This window comes from Aquarana catesbeiana, linkage group LG02 (assembly GCF_042186555.1).
Source record: "Aquarana catesbeiana isolate 2022-GZ linkage group LG02, ASM4218655v1, whole genome shotgun sequence".
Classification (NCBI taxonomy): domain Eukaryota; kingdom Metazoa; phylum Chordata; class Amphibia; order Anura; family Ranidae; genus Aquarana; species Aquarana catesbeiana.
In genome coordinates this window covers 509,235,396-509,254,170 of record NC_133325.1, presented here as the reverse complement: position 1 = coordinate 509,254,170, position 18,775 = coordinate 509,235,396, and positions in this window count along the sequence as shown.

The following is an 18,775-nucleotide window of genomic DNA, read 5'->3' as shown; positions in this document are numbered from 1 at the left end:
TATTGCATTTAGAATACCTGCAGGCTGTGCATCGCCCACAGGCATAAAAACCTGAGAGAAAGGAAAACAATCTACTTTCTGATTGTATGGGGGATCCACCACTCCTGGGGCTAGGCGATCACGCAAAGATTGTGGTCAAGGAGGGTTACCAACCAATAATGATCCTTCTCCTTGATTCCAAGAATTCTTGAGTCCTTTCACAGGCTTTGAAGAATCAGGGAGCCCATGCACCACAAGTTTGGGGAGGCATGAGAAGCAGAGTCCTCGGGGTCACTGAGGATTACACTATCTGGAACTGCCTTCTCCCAGCCATGTGCTAATCCCAAGATCTATGGGGACTGAAAACCATCTCCTAAAAATTGACCTATGTCTTCCTTTGCTTTAATGCTTTCAAAACTGACAGAATCCTCCTTCTCCAGCTCCTCCTCCCTCTTCTTTTGTGTGTTCTGCGGTGTTGCAAGAATGGCGTCTGCATAAAGCAGGCCTTGAGAGGGAAGGAAGTCCTCCTCCTCCTGCTGCTCTGCCTTGAGTGCCCTGTCCATAATGCCATGCAGAGTATGCTCCACCAGGAACACAAGAGGGATAGTGTCACTGATGTATGCATTGTCATAGGTCACCATCCTTGTTGCCTCCTCAAATGGTGACAGATAGGGATGAGCCGAACACCCCCCTGTTCGGTTCGCACCAGAACATGCGAACAGGCAAAAAAATGTGTTCGAACACGCGAACCCCGTTAAAGTCTATGGGACATGAACATGAATAATCAAAAGTGCTAATTTTAAAGGCTTATATGCAAGTTATTGTCATAAAAAGTGTTTGGGGACCTGGGTCCTGCCCCAGGGGACATGGATCAATGCAAAAAAAAATTTTAAAAACGGCTGTTTTTTCGGGAGCAGTGATTTTAATAATGCTAAAGTGAAACAATAAAAGTGTAATATCCCTTTAAATTTTGTACCTGGGGGTGTCTATAGTATGCCTGTAAAGGGGCGCATGTTTCCCGTGTTTAGACAGCAAAATGACATTTCAAAGGAAAAAAAGTCATTTAAAACTACTCACGGCTATTAATGCATTGCCGGTCCGACAATACACATAGAAGTTCATTGATAAAAACAGCATGGGAATTCCCCACAGGGGAACTCCGAACCAAAATTTAAAAAAAAAATGACATGGGGGGTCACCCTAAATTCCATACCAGGCCCTTCAGGTCTTGTATGGATAATAAGGGGAACCCCGCCCAAAATTAAAAAAAAAAAAATGACGTGGGGGGTCACCCTAAATTCCATACCAGGCCCTTCAGGTCTGGTATGGATATTAACCGGTTCAATACAGGGCATTTTCACCCCCTTCCTTCCCAGACCATTTTTTAGTTTTCAGCGCTGTCGCACTTTAAACGACAATTGCGCGGTCGTGCGACGTTGTACCCAAACAAAATTGACGTCCTTTTTTCCCCACAAATAGAGCTTTCTTTTAGTGGTATTTGATCACCTTTTATTTTTTGCGCTATAAACAAAAGAAGAGTGACAATTTTGAAAAAAACACAATATTTTTTACTTTTTGCTATAATAAATATCCCAATTTAAAAAAAAAAAAAAACTAATTTTTTCCTCAGTTTCGGCCGATACGTATTCTTCTACATATTTTTGGTAAAAAAAATCGCAATAAGCATATATTGATTGGTTTGCGCAAAAGTTATGGCATTTAAAAAAAATATTTTTTTTTTTTACTGTAATAGCGGCGATCGCGATTTTTTTCGTGACTGCGACATTATGGCAGACACATCAGACACTTTTGACACATTTTTGGGACCATTCACATTTATACAGCGATCAATGCTATAAAATTGCATTGATTACTGTATAAATGTGACAGACAGGGAAGGGGTTAACCACTAGGGGGAGATGAGGGGTTAAATGTTTCCTAGGGGAGTGATTATAACTGTAGAGGGAGGGGACGCACAAGGGGAGGAGACCAATCGGTGTTCCTCTGTACTGGGAACACAGATCGGTCTCCTCTCAACTGACAGGACGTGGATCTGTGTGTTTACGGGCAATCGTGGGTACACACGCACCGGGTCACGAGCAACGTGACGGGCTCGCGCGTGCGACCCCTAGACGGCCGGGAAGCCCAGGCCCTCATATGACGTCCACCCAGGATGGGAGATCCCATCTGTGGACGTCATTTTACTATGACCAGGTAGTGAAGTGGTTAAGGGGAACCCCGCGCTAAAATTTAAAAAAAAACCGCGTGGGTCCCCCCAAAATCCATACCACAGGGTTGCGGGGATGAGGCCCTTGTTCTCATCAACATGGGGACAAGGTGTTTTGGGGGGCTACCCCAAAGCACCCTCCCAATGTTGTGGCCTGGTACGGTTCAGGAGGGGGGCGCTCTCTTGTCCCCCCTCTTTTCCTGCGGCCTGCCAGGTTGCGTGCTCGGATAAGGGTCTGGTATGGATTTTTGGGGGACCCCACACCGTTTTTTTTTATTTTGGTGCGGGGTTCCCCTTAATATCCATACCAGACCTGAAGGGCCTGGTATGGAATTTAGGGGGACCCCCCACGTCATTTTTATTTTTTAATTTTGGCCGGGGTTTCCCTTAATATCCATACCAGACCTGAAGGGCCTGGTATGGAATTTAGGGGGACCCCCACGTCATTTTTTTTTTTTTTATTTTGGTTCGGGGTTCCCCTGTGGGGAATTCCCATGTCGTTTTTATCAATGAACTTCTATGTGTATTGTCGGACCGGCAATGAATTAATAGCCGCGAGTAGTTTTAAATTACTTTTTTTCCTTCTAAATGTCATTTTGCTGTCAGACTGTTCTAAATATGGGAAACATGCGCCCCTTTACAGGCATACTATAGACACCCCCCAGGTACGAAATTTAAAGGATTATTACACTTTTATTGTTTCACTTTAAGCATTATTAAAATCACTGCTCCCGAAAAAAACGGCCGTTTTTAAAACTTTTTTTTGCATTGATGCATGTCCCCTGGGGCAGGACCCAGGTCCCCAAACACTTTTTTTGACAATACCATGCATATAAGCCTTTAAAATTAGCACTTTTGATTTCTCCCATAGACCTTTAAAGGGTGTTCCGCAGCATTCGAATTTGCCACGAGCACCCCAAACTTCGAACTTGCGAACAGCCCATGTTCGAGTCGAACATGAGTTCGACTCGAACTCGAAGCTCATCCCTAGTGACAGAACAGTGCATACGTCCTTTATAAGCAGCCATTGGTTGGGGAAAAAAAGCTGAGCTTCCCTGAACCTGTCCTTGTGCCATACTCACACAGGTACTCATTAATGGCTGAGTTCCACCTGGTGGGCATGTCACAAATCAGGCGATTTATGGGCAGGTGGGATTCCCGCTGAATTTCAGCCAGCTGAACACTGGCTGTGTATGACTGCCTGAAATGGCTACAGACTCTTCTGTCCTGCCTTGGAAGATCTTGCAACCCTGGGTACGTGTTTAAGAAATGCTGCACCACCTAATTGAGGACATGTGCCAGGTATGGTACATGTGTCAACTTTTCCTGACGAAGGGCGGACAGAAGGTTAGTGCCATTATCGCACGCCACCATTCCTGGCTCAAGCTGTTATTGCGTTAACCACCCCTGGGCCTGCCTCTGCAGAGCTGAAAGAATCTCTGCTCTGGTGTGGCTCCTGTCCCCTAGACAGACCAGCTGACGCACTGCTTGGCATCTTTTAGCCTGACTCATTGAATACCCCCTTGAATGCCTAGGGGTACTGATGGTTCATAGGGTAATTCATTAGAAGAGGGCATTGAAGAGGAGGAGGAGGGGGTGGAGCTGACAGATCTTGCATTATCACCACTAGCTGTATGGAGATGTTGCGGCAATACAAGCTCCAGCACTGGGCCCTGTCCTGCATCTTTCTGAGTTGCAAGCAGAGTTACCCAGTGTGCTGCTGTGAATGAAATATATATCGTCCCTGACCATGCTTGCTGGACCACGTGTCAGCAGTAATGTGGACCTTGCTGCTGACTGCCTTGCCCAACAATGCCAAAACATTGCCTTCCATGTGATGGTACAGAGCTGGAATTGCCTTACATGCACAGAAATAGCGACCACTAGATGGAAAAGCAGGCAGGAGTTGTAAAGCTAGCAATTTGGTCAAGCTGGAATTTAGATGCTGGGCATGTGGGTGTCAGGGTGTCAGGTCAGTATTAAAGATTGTGATAAAAATGCACTGATCCAATTGATAAAATACCTATATATACTGTATCTAGTGGTAAGGAGAACCATTCAAAACATATACTTTATACCCAATTAATAATACACACACATTTGATGTATATACAAAACATTAAAGTGCAAAGTACCTATGAATCAACAGCATATAAATTCAAGCAAATTATTTTTTTTGTGAGAAATAAAGTCCATAATAATGTGTTCCAAAAAATGTAAGATGCGTGAACAAACAATAAAGTGCATATGAAAAGAATTTATATATCAATCAAAAAATATGTAGAACTGATCAATAAAAAATATGTGTGAGGACAGTTGTCCAAACATCAATCTGCAACAGTACCATGCAGTGAAGACTTGTATGCTGATAAAAACTGTGACAGTTACACCCAAAAACGTGATCCTCCACCAGCCGTACCAAACTGACTGACCAGATCCAATAGCTGGTCAAATTATAAACCAGCAGTTGCACCTTTTTGCAGTCAATGCTTGAAGGTAGGTATTTGTTAGCAAGTACACCAGGTCATCTCCAATAAATCATGCTGTGATATCCAAATATATATACGGGAGGGAAGAAGGATATTCCAATAGTGTGATACCACTTATAAAACAATTTTATTTAAAACATTTAAAATTTAAACACACTTTACAAGTGTCAGACTCGACACTAGGGATTTCAAGCATAGAAATGTAACTAAATCGTCTCCAGCCGCTGTGATCTACAGTATCTCACAGAAGTGAGTACACCCCTCATATTTTTGTAAATATTTTATTTTATCTTTTCATGTGACAACACTGAAGAAATTACACTTTGCTACAATGTAAAGTAGGGAGTGTACAGCTTGCATAACAGTGTAAATTTGCTGTCCCCTCAAAATAACTCAACACACAGCCATTGATGTCTAAACCGCTGGCAACAAAAGTGAGTACACCCCTAATGGGGCGTACACACGGTCGGACTTTTCGGCTACAAAAGTCCAACGGATGCCGATGAACCAAATCCGGCAGACAATCCGATCGTGTGTGGGCTTCCCCGGACCTTCAGCGGACTTTTCCAGTTGCAAATCTGACGGACTTTAGATTTGGAACATGCTTCAAATCTTTACGTCGTAACTCCGCCGGACCCAGAAATCCGCTCATCTGTATGCTAGTCTGACGGACAAAAACCAGTGCTAAGGCAGCTATTGGCTACTGGCTATCGACTTCCTTATTTTAGTCCGGTGTACGTCATCACGTAGGAATCCGTCGAACTTTTGTGTGATCGTATGTAGGCAAGTCCGTTCGTTTGAAAGTCCACCGCAAGTCCGCCAAAAGTCTGTCGAAAGTTTGTCGGACGGGCTGTCGGACTTTTGTAGCCGAAAAGTCCGACCGTGTGTACGCACCATAAGTGAAAATGTCCAAATTGGGCCCAAAGTGTCAATATTTTGTGTGGCCACCATTATTTTCCAGCACTGCCTTAACCCTCTTGGGCATGGAGCTTCACGGGTTGTCACTGGAGTCCTCTTTTCACTCCTCCATGAGCTTCATTACCTTCCATTTGAGAATGTCCCACAGATGCTCAATAGGATTTGGGTCTGGAGACATGCTTGGCCAGTCCATCACCTTTATCCTCAGCTTCTTTAGCAAGGCAGTGGTCATCTTGGAGGTGTGTTTGGGGTCATTATCATGTTGGAATACTGTCCTGCAGTCCAGTCTCCAAAGAGAGGGGATCATGCTCTGCTTCAGTATGTCACAGTACATGGTGGCATTCATGGTTCCCTCATGAACTGTAGCTACCCAGTGTCGGCAGCACGCATGCAGCCCCAGACCATGACACTCCCACCACCATGCTTGACTGTAGGCAAGACACACTTGTCTTTGTACTCCTCACCTGGTTGCCACCACACACGCTTGAGACCATCTGAACCAAATAAGTTTATCTTGGTCTCATCAGACCACAGGACACAGTTCCAGTAATCCATGTCCTTAGTCTGCTTGTCTTCTGGAACGACAGCCATGCAAACCAATTTGATGTAGTGTGCAGCGTATGGTCTGAACACTGACAGGCTGACCCCCCATACCTTCAACCTCTGCAGCAATGCTGGCAGAACTCATATGTCTATTTCCCAAAGACAACCTCTGGATATGATGCTGAGCACATGCACTCAACTTCTTTGGTCGACCATGGGGAGGCCTGTTCTGAGTGGAACCTGTCCTGTTAAACTGCTGTATGGTCTTGGCCACCATGCTGCAGCTCAGTTTCAGGGTTTTTTCAATCTTTTTATAGCCTTGGCCATCTTTATGTAGAGCAACATTTTTTTTTCAGATCCTCGGAGAGTTCTTTGCTATGAGGTGCCATGTTGAACTTCCAGTCACCAGTATGAGAGAGTGAGAGCGATAACACCAAATTTAACACACCTGCTCCCCATTCACAACTGAGACCTTGTAATACTAATGGGTCACATGACACCGGGGAGGGAAAATGGCTAATTGGGCCCAATTTGGACATTTTCACTTAGGGGTGTACTCACTTTTGTTGCCAGCGGTTTAGACATTAATGGCTGTGTGTTGAGTTATTTTGAGAGGACAGCTGTACACTCACTACTTTACATTGTAGCAAAGTGTAATTTCTTCAGTGTTGTCACATGAAAAGATAGAATAAAATATTTACAAAAATGTGAGGGGTGTACTAACTTTTGTGAGATACTGTATCTGTGAGTACAATCCTGGAAAGCATGTTGGTGTCAGTGTCCTGACCCCATCCTACGTGTTTTCATCATACGATGTTCTCCCGGGTTGGGGGTTGTCAAGTCACCTGAGGCCAGGTGACAGATGCACACCACTGGGGTCCGAAGCACACCGCTAAGCTTGTGGACCCTTCAGCTGAGTGCTGCGGATGGAGCTCTGGGTGGTTCAGGAAAGCAGCTTCACCTGAGCACCGACACGGATCGAACAGGGAGCTAGAGCATAAGATTCCCCAGGGCGAGGAATCTAAGAGCCAGCAGGTTTTCACCAGAGCCACTGATGGTGAGGATGGATTTCGCTACAGCTGACTCCAGGTCGCAGCCCCCAGGGTCTCCCAGCTCACGCTCATGGCTGGTGGATGGAGAGGAAGCAGCAGTGCAGGGCAACAAAGAATAGTCAGAAGGACAAGCCAAGGGTCGGGGTAACAAGCAGACAGGGATGGTCAGGAGAACAAGCCAAAGGTCAGGGCTACAAGCAGACAGGGATAGTCAGAAGAACACGCTAAAGGTCAGGCTGCAAGCAGACAGGGATAGTCAGGAGAACAAGCCAAATCAGTACACGGAATCAAACATAGAGCACACGGCAAGGCACAGTGTTAAATAATGTTTCAGGTTAGAGGCTTGGGTGGAACCATGCTGAGATAAGATTACTTAAACATGCAGGTGTAAGAGCGCGGTCCCTAAGCTGATGCACCGACCAGAGGTAAGCAGATTCATGATACAGGGAGTGTTTTTTTTTTTTTAGCTGCAGCAGCTGGGGGAGATAAATTTGCCTGCTATACTCTACAGTTGGTGGTGTGTTGCTGGCAGACTTGTTGCAAGGACTTGTGACAGCCTTTGTTATACCATCATCCCTGTCAGTGGAGGCTGCTTAGAGATCATCATCATGAGATATAGTGGGCATAGAGATGAAAGGTGAGGAGTGAGGGAGAGGAGAAGTGTGTTCCTTTTGTGTTGCTTTCAGATGCTCTTGCCAATGGGCTGAATGATGGGAGGTTAAATACCTTTGCAAGCATTGGGTACCCAAATGGTGGTGTTTTTGCCATGCTTGATCTGCTTGCAGCAGAGATTGCAAATTGCGACAGTGCGATCGGCTGCATATGTGCTAAAAACGGTCCACTCAGCTGAGCTGTGGGAAGTGGGCCGGGAGATAACAGCTTTAGAATCTGATGAAATAGGGTGGCTGCTCCCTACTGTTCCATGATGGCTGCCTCTGAAATAGATCCTGCCTTGTCTGGGTTGTGCCTCCCCCTCACTTTCCTCTTTTGTTCTATTAGGCACCCAAGATGAGTCAGTTACCTCATCATCATCATTCCCTATAGCTTCTTCACTGGAGCCAACTTGGCAATATGCTGCGGCTGGGGAAACATGACAACCAATTTGTTTGTCAGTGGGCTCATGTTACTCCCTTCCTCAACCTCAGAAACAACATCAGAATCAAGTAATGTCTGTACATCCTCAAGAAGTAAGTGGCTGATGCTGTGGTCAAATAACTCAGCTGACTCCTCCGTGCTTGATGCTGGGGCTATGGCAGGAGTAGCTGTGGACAAGGAGGCAGAAAAGTTCACACTGGCAGCTGCAATGGACCGCAAACTAGTGTCAGTTCCACTGATGGAGGCTGATGGTGGTTTAGTAAGCCAGTACACCACCTGCATGCTGTGGCTGGATATCACAGGCAACATCACTAAGCAGATACAAATGCGCCCTGCATGAGGACGGACTACGTCTACCTTTGCCTGTGGACACAGATGCTGCTGGCCCTCTCATAGTGGCATGGGAATGTCTGCCTCCTTTTGTTGACCTCCCAGACATGGTGGGGGGCTTACTACCCAAATGTAATATATAATAGGAAATGGGTGATTGGATGCACTTTATTGACAGAAAAGTGGTGTTTGGTGCACTTTACATTGAATGTGACTGCCGCTGACAGAAATGGAAAAACTATATATATATAAAAAAAAAAAAAAATACTAAATAAAGAGGAATGGCAGCGTTGCAGTAAGAAAAACTACGGCTGACAATTTTAAAAAAAGGGGCAGGCAATGGATCAAAAATAAATAAATAATGGCAACCAAAAAAAAATTGTATACAGCATTGTATACACCGCTACATTGACACTACACTATGCTCACACTACACTGACACACTACACTATACTCACACTATACTGACACACTGCACTATACTCACACTATACTGACACACTGCACTATACTGACACACTGCACTATACTCACACTATACTCACACACTACATTATACTCACACTACACTAACACTCTACACTCAGAGTCACAAGAATACACTAACTAGCTATCATTGTCTGAGCCCTGCTCTTTCCCCACTCTAACAACACACTACAAAAGTTTCTGTGGGAAAGAACATTTTTTTGTGTGGGTGGGACTATGAGCACTGAACCATAATTGTACAAAGTTATCATGACTTTGTCCATTGAGGGCTCTGACAGTGCTCTGTGCCCTGAGTAGGCAAAGCCTTTACTGACTATGCTTATGCTTGACCCTACCTGGTGTATCTGTTACTGAACCTTTGTCTGCTCACCTTCTGGTGGGGCGGCCCTGAGGACCACGACCTGGTACTAACACACAGCAATACCCATCTTTACCATTAGGGCCTCTGGTGAATATCGGTTAGGCCCTGCACTTCACGTTAGCCCATGTCATCCACCGGGTTGACCTGTTTGTATACTGTCCTGATTGGTGGGAGCCACTCTACTGCTAAAGTTACTGGTCTCTGAGCTTGACCACTGACAGTGACACAGCTTGTTTGTGGAACTTACTGCAGTACAAAAAAGAAGAGTAAAATGTTTAAATTACAGTACAGTTCTTCAAACAGGTAAAGATTTTAAATTTTCTAACTGAGAGAATTTAGAATATCAGCTTAACGATTCAAAGAAAAAAGGAAAAATGGTGCAAGAAAATATTAAAAGAAAAAAAAAATAACAAAATATATAATAATGGTAAAAGAAAAAAAAAATTAAAAACAAAAGATACCAATTAAAAATGAAAGGTAAGCAATTACTTGATACTGCTACTGGACTTTGGTTCCTGTGCAAAATCATCAGCTTATTAACCACTTCAGCCCCGGAAGGATTTACCCCCTTCCTGACCAGAGCACTTTTTACAATTTGGCACTGCGTTGCTTTAACTGCTAATTGTGCGGTCATGCAATGCTGTACCCAAACTAAATTTGCGTCCTTTTCTTCCCACAAATAGAGCTTTCTTTTGATGGTATTTGATCACCTCTGCGGTTTTTATTTTTCACTCTATAAACGGAAAAAGACCGGAAATTTTGAAAAAAAATGATATTTTCTACTTTTTGTTATAAAAAAAATCCAATAAACTCAATTTTAGTCATACATTTAGGCCAAAATGTATTCGGCCACATATCTTTGGTAAAAAAATGTCAATAAGCGTATATTTACGTTTGCGCAAAAGTTATAGCGTCTACAAGCTAGGGTACATTTTCTGGAATTTACACAGCTTTTAGTTTATGACTGCCTATGTCATTTCTTGAGGTGCTAAAATGGCAGGGCAGTACAAACCCCCCTCCCAAATGACCCCATTTTGGAAAGTAGACACCCCAAGGAAATTGCTGCGAGGCATGTTGAGCCCATTGTATATTAATTTTTTTTGTCCCAAGTGATTGAATAATGCCAAAAAAAAAAAAAAAAGTTGTCACTAAATGATATATTGCTCACACAGGCCATGGGCATATGTGGAATTGCACCCCAAAATGCATTCAGCTGCTTCTCTTGAGTATGGGGATACCACATGTGTGGGACTTTTTGGGAGCCTAGCCGCGTACGGGACCCCGAAAACCAATCACCGCCTTCATGATTTCTAAGGGCGTAAATTTTTGATTTCACTCCTCACTACCTATCACAGTTTTGAAGGCCATAAAATGCCCAGGTGGCACAAAACCCCCCAAAATGACCCAATTTTGGAAAGTAGACACCCCAAGCTATTTGCTGAGAGGCATGTTGAGTCCATGGAATATTTTATATTTTGACACAAGTTGCGGGAAAGTGACAATTCAGCTATTTGCTGAGAGGCATGGTGAGTATTTTGCAGCTCTCATTTGTTTTTGAAAATGAAGAAAGACAAGAAAAACATTTTTTTTTCTTTTTTCAATTTTCAAAACGTTGTGACAAAAAGTGAAGTCTGCAAAATACTCACTATACCTCTCAGCAAATAGCTTGGGGTATCTACTTTCAAAAATAGGGTCATTTGGGGGGGGGGGTGGTGCCACCTGGGCATTCCATGGCCTCCGAAACTGTGATAGGCAGTGAAGAGTGAAATCAAAAATGTATGCCCTTAGAAAGCCTGAAGGCGGTGCTTGGATTTCAGGGTCCCGTACGCAGTTAGGTTTCCAAAAAGTCTCACACATGTGGTATCCCCATACTCAGGAGAAGCAACAGAATGTATTTTGGGGTGTAATTTCACATATTCCCATGGCATGTTTGAGCAATATATCATTTAGTGACAACTTTGTGCAAAAAAAAAAAAAAAAATTGTCTCTTTCCCGCAACTTGTCTCACAATATAAAATATTCCATGGACTCCACATGTCTCTCAGCAAATAGCTTGGGGTGTCTACTTTCCAAAATGGGGTCATTTGGGGGGGGGGTTGAATTGTCCTGGCATTTTATGCACAACATTTAGAAGCTTATGTCACACATCACCCACTCTTCTAACCACTTGAAGACAAAGCCCTTTCTGACACTTTTTGTTTACATGAAGAAATTATTTTTTTTGCAAGAAAATTACTTTGAACCCCCAAACATTATATATTTTTTTAAAGCAAATGCCCTACAGATTAAAATGGTGGGTGTTTCATTTTTTTTTCACACAGTATTTGCGCAGCGATTTTTCAAATGCATTTTTTGGGGAAAAAACACACTTTTTAAAATTTTAATGCACTAAGACACACTATATTACCCAAATGTTTGATGAAATAAAAAAGATGATCTTAGGCCGAGTACATGGATACCAAACATGACATGCTTTAAAATTGCGCACAAACGTGCAGTGGCAACAAAATAAATACATTTTTAAAAGCCTTTAAAAGCCTTTACAGGTTACCACTTTAGATTTACAGAGAAGGTCTACTGCTAAAATTACTGCCCTTGATCTGACCTTCGCGGTGATATCTCACATGCATGGTTCAATTGCTGTTTACATTTGATGCCAGACCGACGCTTGTGTTCGCCTTAGCGTGAGAGCAGGGGGGGACAGGGGTGCTTTTTTTTTTTCTTTATTATTTTTTTGCTTTTTTATCTTATTGTTGTTTTTTTTAATCATTTTTATTGTTATCTCAGGGAATGTAAATATCCCCTATGATATCAATAGGTAGTGACAGGTACTCTTTTTTGAAAAAATTGGGGTCTATTAGACCCTAGATCTCTCCTCTACCCTCAAAGCATCTAACCACATCAAGATCGGTGTGATAAAATGCTTTCCCAATTTCCCAATGGCGCTGTTTACATCCGGCAAAATCTAAGTCATGAAATGCTCGTAGCTTCCGGTTTCTTAGGCCATAGAGATGTTTGGAGCCACTCTGGTCTCTGATCAGCTCTATGGTCAGCTGGCTGAATCACCGACTGCATTCTCAGGTTCCCTGTTGAGACAGGAGAGCCAGAGAAAAACACGGAAGACGGTGGGGGGGCATTCCCTCCCACTGCTTGTAAAAGCAGTCTAGAGGCTAATTAGCCACTAGGATTGCTTTTACATGAAAGCCGACCGCTGGCTGAAAAGAATGATACCAAGATGATACCTAAACCTGCAGGCATCATTCTGGTATAACCACTCAAAGTCGAGAATGGTGTACCGGAAGACAAAAAAATGGTTAACAATAAAACACAGTAAACGGTAAAGTATAAAAAATTGCATATCCTGAAAAGCAAACTTGATAAAACATAATAACAATAAAACATTTTTTTTCAGAATAGAATACAGTAAAAAAGAGCAGAACAATAGAGAGAGAATAGAGAGAGAGAGAACAATACGACAACTATTTTTTTTTATCTTATATATTTTTTTTTTTTTTTACACTTTTTTTGTAACTAACTTTTATAACTGTAACCGGTTCCAGGTTCGGGTCTCTCAGAACGTGATGGCCTCTTGGGAGACCCTGTGAAAGTGTGCCTAGTCTGTGCAATGCTGGACCCTACGCTAATACTCAACTAGTGTATGGTAGTGTTCAAAACATTCACCAATGCAAAGACCAGGATTGTCAGGACAGGAGGGACAATAATAGTGGGTGTCACGCCTAAATCTGCGCTTGCTGCAGACACAACATCTTTTTTGGGGGGTTCGTTGGGTAGGGGTACTCGGGAGGACTTAAATAAAATGCCTCTCATGCAGCCGACTGCATTTGGTTGGGGATGTGAATGGGGGAAGTAAGGGCGCTGCAGAAGTGGTGGGTTCCCAATTAGGATTGGCGAATGCAGCAGGAAGGGCACTATGGGCACAACGGGCCTGTTTGTCTTCTTCTTGGTGGCAGCGGGACACTACTTGTGCTTGCCACCTCACCAGCTTGAACTGCACTTATGGGACTCGCCATGTCACCAAGTGTTACTGCAGTGCTGGATTGACTACGACCGGGGTGTACTAGGCCGCTAGTGCTTGCCAGTTCACCAAAACGCTACCAAAAAAACTGTTAGCGATCGCAGGGATCAGGCCTGACTCTGCAAACGCTGCAGTTATGTGTTTAGTGTTTTCTAAGTAACAGTGATTGATCAATACTGCACTTGGGTGGGCTGGGCTGGGCCGGGCGGAGGGGCAAAACGCAGGTGCTAGCAGGTATCTGGGCTGATCCCGCTAACACTGCGTTTTTGGGAACCCTAAACTGCTGGGGACGCTAGTATAGATCTGATCGGATCAGATATTGATCTGTTCAGATACTATACCACTAAGGGAGGTGTACGGTGCGTGCGTGGGTGTTAGCGGTACTGGCACTAACCTGACGCTGCCTGGCGCTGGTGCTTGCCAGTTCACCAAAATGCTACCAAAAAAACTGTTAGCAATTGCAGGGATCAGGCCTGACTCTGCGAATGCTGCAGTTATGCGTTTAGTGTTTTGTAACTGACAGTGATCGATCAATACTGCACTTGGGTGGGCTGGGCTGGGCCGGGCGGAGGGGCAAAACGCAGGTGCTAGCAGGTATCTGGGCTGATCCCACTAATACTGTGTTTTTGGGAACCCTAAACTGCTGGGGACACTAGTATAGATCTGATTGGATCAGATATTGATCCATTCAGATGCTATACCACTAAGGGAGGTGTATGCTGCGTGCATGGGTGTTAGCGGTACTGGTGCTAATATGACGCTGCCTGGGGCAACGCATATCACTGCCGGGTGATCAGGGGGCTAAACCTTTATTAGGTAATAAACGGCGAGTGCCCTGACACTATAAAAAATAAACGAACTAACCAGTGTCACCCGTAACGGTTATATGGTGATCAGTGGTGAATAGGTTAACTAGGGGGCAATCAAGGGGTTAAAACATTTATTAGATAGTATATGGGGGTCCCTGACGCTATAAAATGCTGTAGCACTACAACATATCCAAAGCTAGGGTTCCTAGCTCCAAGTGGCTCTGAGATATGGGGTCCCAAATTCGGTTCAGAAAATGTCATTCTCTGCTGCAGAAAAGTGCTTGACATTTTCTGAACCAATTTTGGGGCCCTATATCTCGGGGCCACGTGGTACTAGGAATCCCTGTGGATATGTTGTAGTGCTACATCCACTGGGTTTGCACACCAAATCTGGGGTTCCTAGCACCACATGGCCCCGAGATATGGGGCCCAAACTTTGGTTCAGAAAACGTCATTCTTTGCACCAGAAAAGTGCTTGACTCGAGTATAAGCTGAGGGGGGCACTTTCAGCACAAAAAAAGTGCAGAAAAACTCGGCTTATACTCGATTATATACGGTAACCACTTCCGGACTGCCCACAATATATAAACGTTATTACTACAAAGTTATATAATGTTGTTATGGCAGCAGCTAACTGCCATACCGCCTGTATTTTTTTATATTGTGGGCGATTCTTTCACATAAAAGTGATCTCGGCGGCAAATTCGCCAGGGGATCACTTTTAGATGTGGCGGAAATGGTGCTGGACCTTTTGGTTAGCCCGGAGTTGATCCGATGCTTTCTGTGGCTGGCAGGCAGGCAAGATAGCCCCCACTCGGCTTTATGGTCTTGGAGGAGCGGAGCAAAGTTCAATGTCACTTTCTCATTCCTGCCTTAAAGGGATGATTTTTTTCATCTCTTAAAGGCAAAATAACTTTTTTTTTTTGCTTTTAAGTGTAAATGTGAGAACTGAGGTCTTTTTGACCTTTTTGACCAGATCTTGCAATAAAGAGGCCCTGTCATGCTTATGTCTATTACAAGGGATGTTTACATTACTTGTAATAAGAATACAAGTGATCAAACATTTTTTTTTTTAAAGGGACAATGTGAAAATAAAAAGTTAAGTAAATAAAAAATTGAAAGTGCCCCGTCCCTCCGAGCTTGGGCAGAGAAGCGAACGCATGTGTAAGTCAAGCCCACATATGTAAAACATGTGAGGTATCGCCATGATCGTTAGAGTGTGTGCAATACTTCTAGCACTAGATCTCCTCTAAAACTCTAAACAGGTAAACATTTGTAAAGCGTCATCTATGGAGATTTTAAATTATCGTAGTTTGTTACCATTCCATGAGCGTACGCAATTTTAATGCATAATGTGTCAGGTATCTATTTGTCAGGTATCATCATTCTTCACATTATACAAAAAAATTGGGCTAACTTTACCGTTTTCTTTTTTTTTTAATTTAAAAAATGAATTAAATATGATGTGACATAAAATATTGCAATGATGACCTTTGTAGTCTTTAGGGTCTCTGCTAAAAAATATATATAATGTTTGGGAGTTCTACATTTTTTTTCCAGCAAAAAATGCAGATTTTTAACGTGGAAACAACAAATGTCAGAAATAGGCCTGGTCTTGTAGTGCTGTATCAATTAACAAGTGCTGACAATATAGAAATCACACCCGCAACCAGTTAAAATAGTGACAACTGGACTTAACCTTTCTCTTGTGTGTCTCTGTGTGCCACACAGAGCATGGAGAAGAGAAAGAGCAGCAAAGAATTGTCTGGGGATTTGAGAACAAAAATTGTGGAAAAGCATGGACAATCTCAAGGTTACAAGTCCATCTCCAGAGATCTTAATGTTTCTCTGTCTATTGTGCGCAATATTGTCAAGACGTTTAGCTACAGTGCCATGGGCTGTAATCTCCTTGGATGTGGACAAAAGAGAAAACTTGATCAAAGATTGCAACAAAGGATTGTTGGAATGGTGGATAAAGAACCTTGATCAATTTCTAGACAAATTCAAGCTGACCTTCAGGCACAGGGTAAAACTGTGTCAGCTCGCACTATATGTTGGCATCTGAATGGAAAGGGTTGCTATGATAGGAGACCCAGGAAGACCTCACTGCTGACACAGAAACATTACAAAAGCCAGAATGGAGTTTGCCAAAACTTGCCTGAGAAAGCCAAAATCCTTCTGGGAGAATGTGCTGTGGACAGAAGAAACAAAATTACAGCTTTTAGTAAAGCCCATCATTCTATTGTTTTCAGAAAAAGAAATGAGGCCTTTAAAGAAAAGAATACAGTCCCTATAGTCAAACATGGTGGAGGTTCACGGATGTTTAGGGGTTTCTTTGCTGCTTCAGGCACTGGATGTCTTGACCATGTCTTGACCATGTGCATGGCATTATGAAATCTGAAGACTGCCAAAAAATTCTGGGGTGCAATGTAGAGCCCAGTGTCAGAAAGTTGGGTCTCCGTCAGAGGTCATGGGTTGTACAGCAGGACAATGACCCAAAAGACATGTTAAAAACCACCCAGAAAGGTGTAAGACAAAGCACTGGAGAGTACTAAACTGGCTAGCAATGAATCCAGATCTGAATCCCATAGAGCACCTGTGGAGAGATCTCAAAACAGCAGTTGGGAAAAGGAACCCTTCCAATCTAAGAGACCTGGCGACAGAAGAGTGATCCAAAATTCCAGTAGAGGGGTGTAAGAAACTCGTTGATGGTTACAGGAAGTGATTGATTTCAATAAGGGGTGTGCTACAAAATATTAAATTGAGTGTGCCATTAATTTGTTTTTATGGACCTTGCTTTGTGTATAGTTTTTGACAAATCCATTTAAAAAAAAATAAAAAAACAGTGTCCCCCCCAATGTAGATCCATCATCAATCATGCCATCACCTCCACCCCCGAAAAAACAAAACAAAAAAAATGCTCCGCTGTCAACTTAAAATTATGGAAATGTGGCACTCGCAAATGTTATTAACATATGTGACTAAGTGTAGATAAGTGCAGATGTGAATATATAATTATATAATGTGAATATATAATATATTTTTCACTGTTTTTTCACCATTCAGCGTGAGTTAAAATTTTATATTATCCGCTGTCAACTTAGGCAAACCGCTGAATGACTGTCTTGCTGTTTGACCATTCTTATATAGGTAAAGGGCACAGTCATCTGGAGACTTCACCTTGTGGTTCCGCCCCCTTGTGACGTCACATACCGGTACATGCTGAGTCAGTGACATCACAAGGGGTGGTGCCACAAGGTGACGTCACCAGGTGGCCCAGCCTTACCTATATAAGAACTGTCAAACGGCAAGCCAGGCATTCGGTGATTTGCCTTAGTTGACAGCGGAGCAATTTTTTTTTCTTTTTTCAGGTGTAGCAGGCCTTGTGATTGATGGTGGATTTTTAATAAAGGAATTGTCAAAAACTGTCTGTGTTTTTATTTCTTTTTGACACTTTTTTGGTGAAAGGGTAGGGGATGGAGGGGCCAGGATCTGGGGTCCCCTTTCTTAAAGGCAGACCCCCACATCCACAGCCCAGGGTTGAAGGGAAGGGACCCTTGTCCCCATCAACATAATCCCCCTGCCCCAAAGCACCTAACCCCCATGTTGAGGGCATGCGGCCTGGTATGGTTCAGGAGAGGGGTGCTTGCTTGTCCCCCCCTTCCCTGGCCTGCCAGGCTGCGTGCTCGGATAAGGGTCTGGTATTAGGGATGAGCCTGATGTTCGCCTGTTCACTGAATAGCGAACAATTTGGGGTGTTTGCGGCAAATTCGAAGGCCACGGAACACCCTTTAAAAGTCTATGGGAGAAATCAAAAGTGCTAATTTTAAAGGCTTATGTGCATGGTATTGTCATAAAAAGTGTTTGGGGACCTGGGTTCTGCACCAGGGGACATGTATCAATGCAAAAAAAAGTTTTAAAAATGGACCTTTTTTCGGGAGAAGTGATTTTAATAATGCTTAAAGTGAAACAATAAAAGTGAAATATTCCTTTAAATTTCGTACCTGGGGGGTGTCTATAGTATGCCTGTAAAGTGACGCATGTTTCCCCGTGTTTAGAACAATCCCTGCACAAAATGACATTTCTAAAGGAAAAAAAGTAATTTAAAAGTACTCGGCTATAATGAATTGTCGGTCCCGACAATACACATAAAAGTCATTGAAAAAAACAGCATGGGATTACCCCACAGTCCATTAACAGGCCCTTTGGGTCTGGTATAAATATTAAGGGTACTCCCGAACCAAAGTTAAAAAAAAAAAATTGCGTGCGGGTCCCCGCAAATTCCATACCAGGCCCTTCAGATCTGGTATGGATATTAAGAGGAACCTCGCGCCAAAATTTAAAATAAAAAAAAAAGCGTGGGGGTCCCCCCAAAATCTATACCAGACCCTTATCGGAGCACGCAACCTGGCAGGCTGCAGGAAAAGAGGGGGGATGAGAGAGTGCCCCC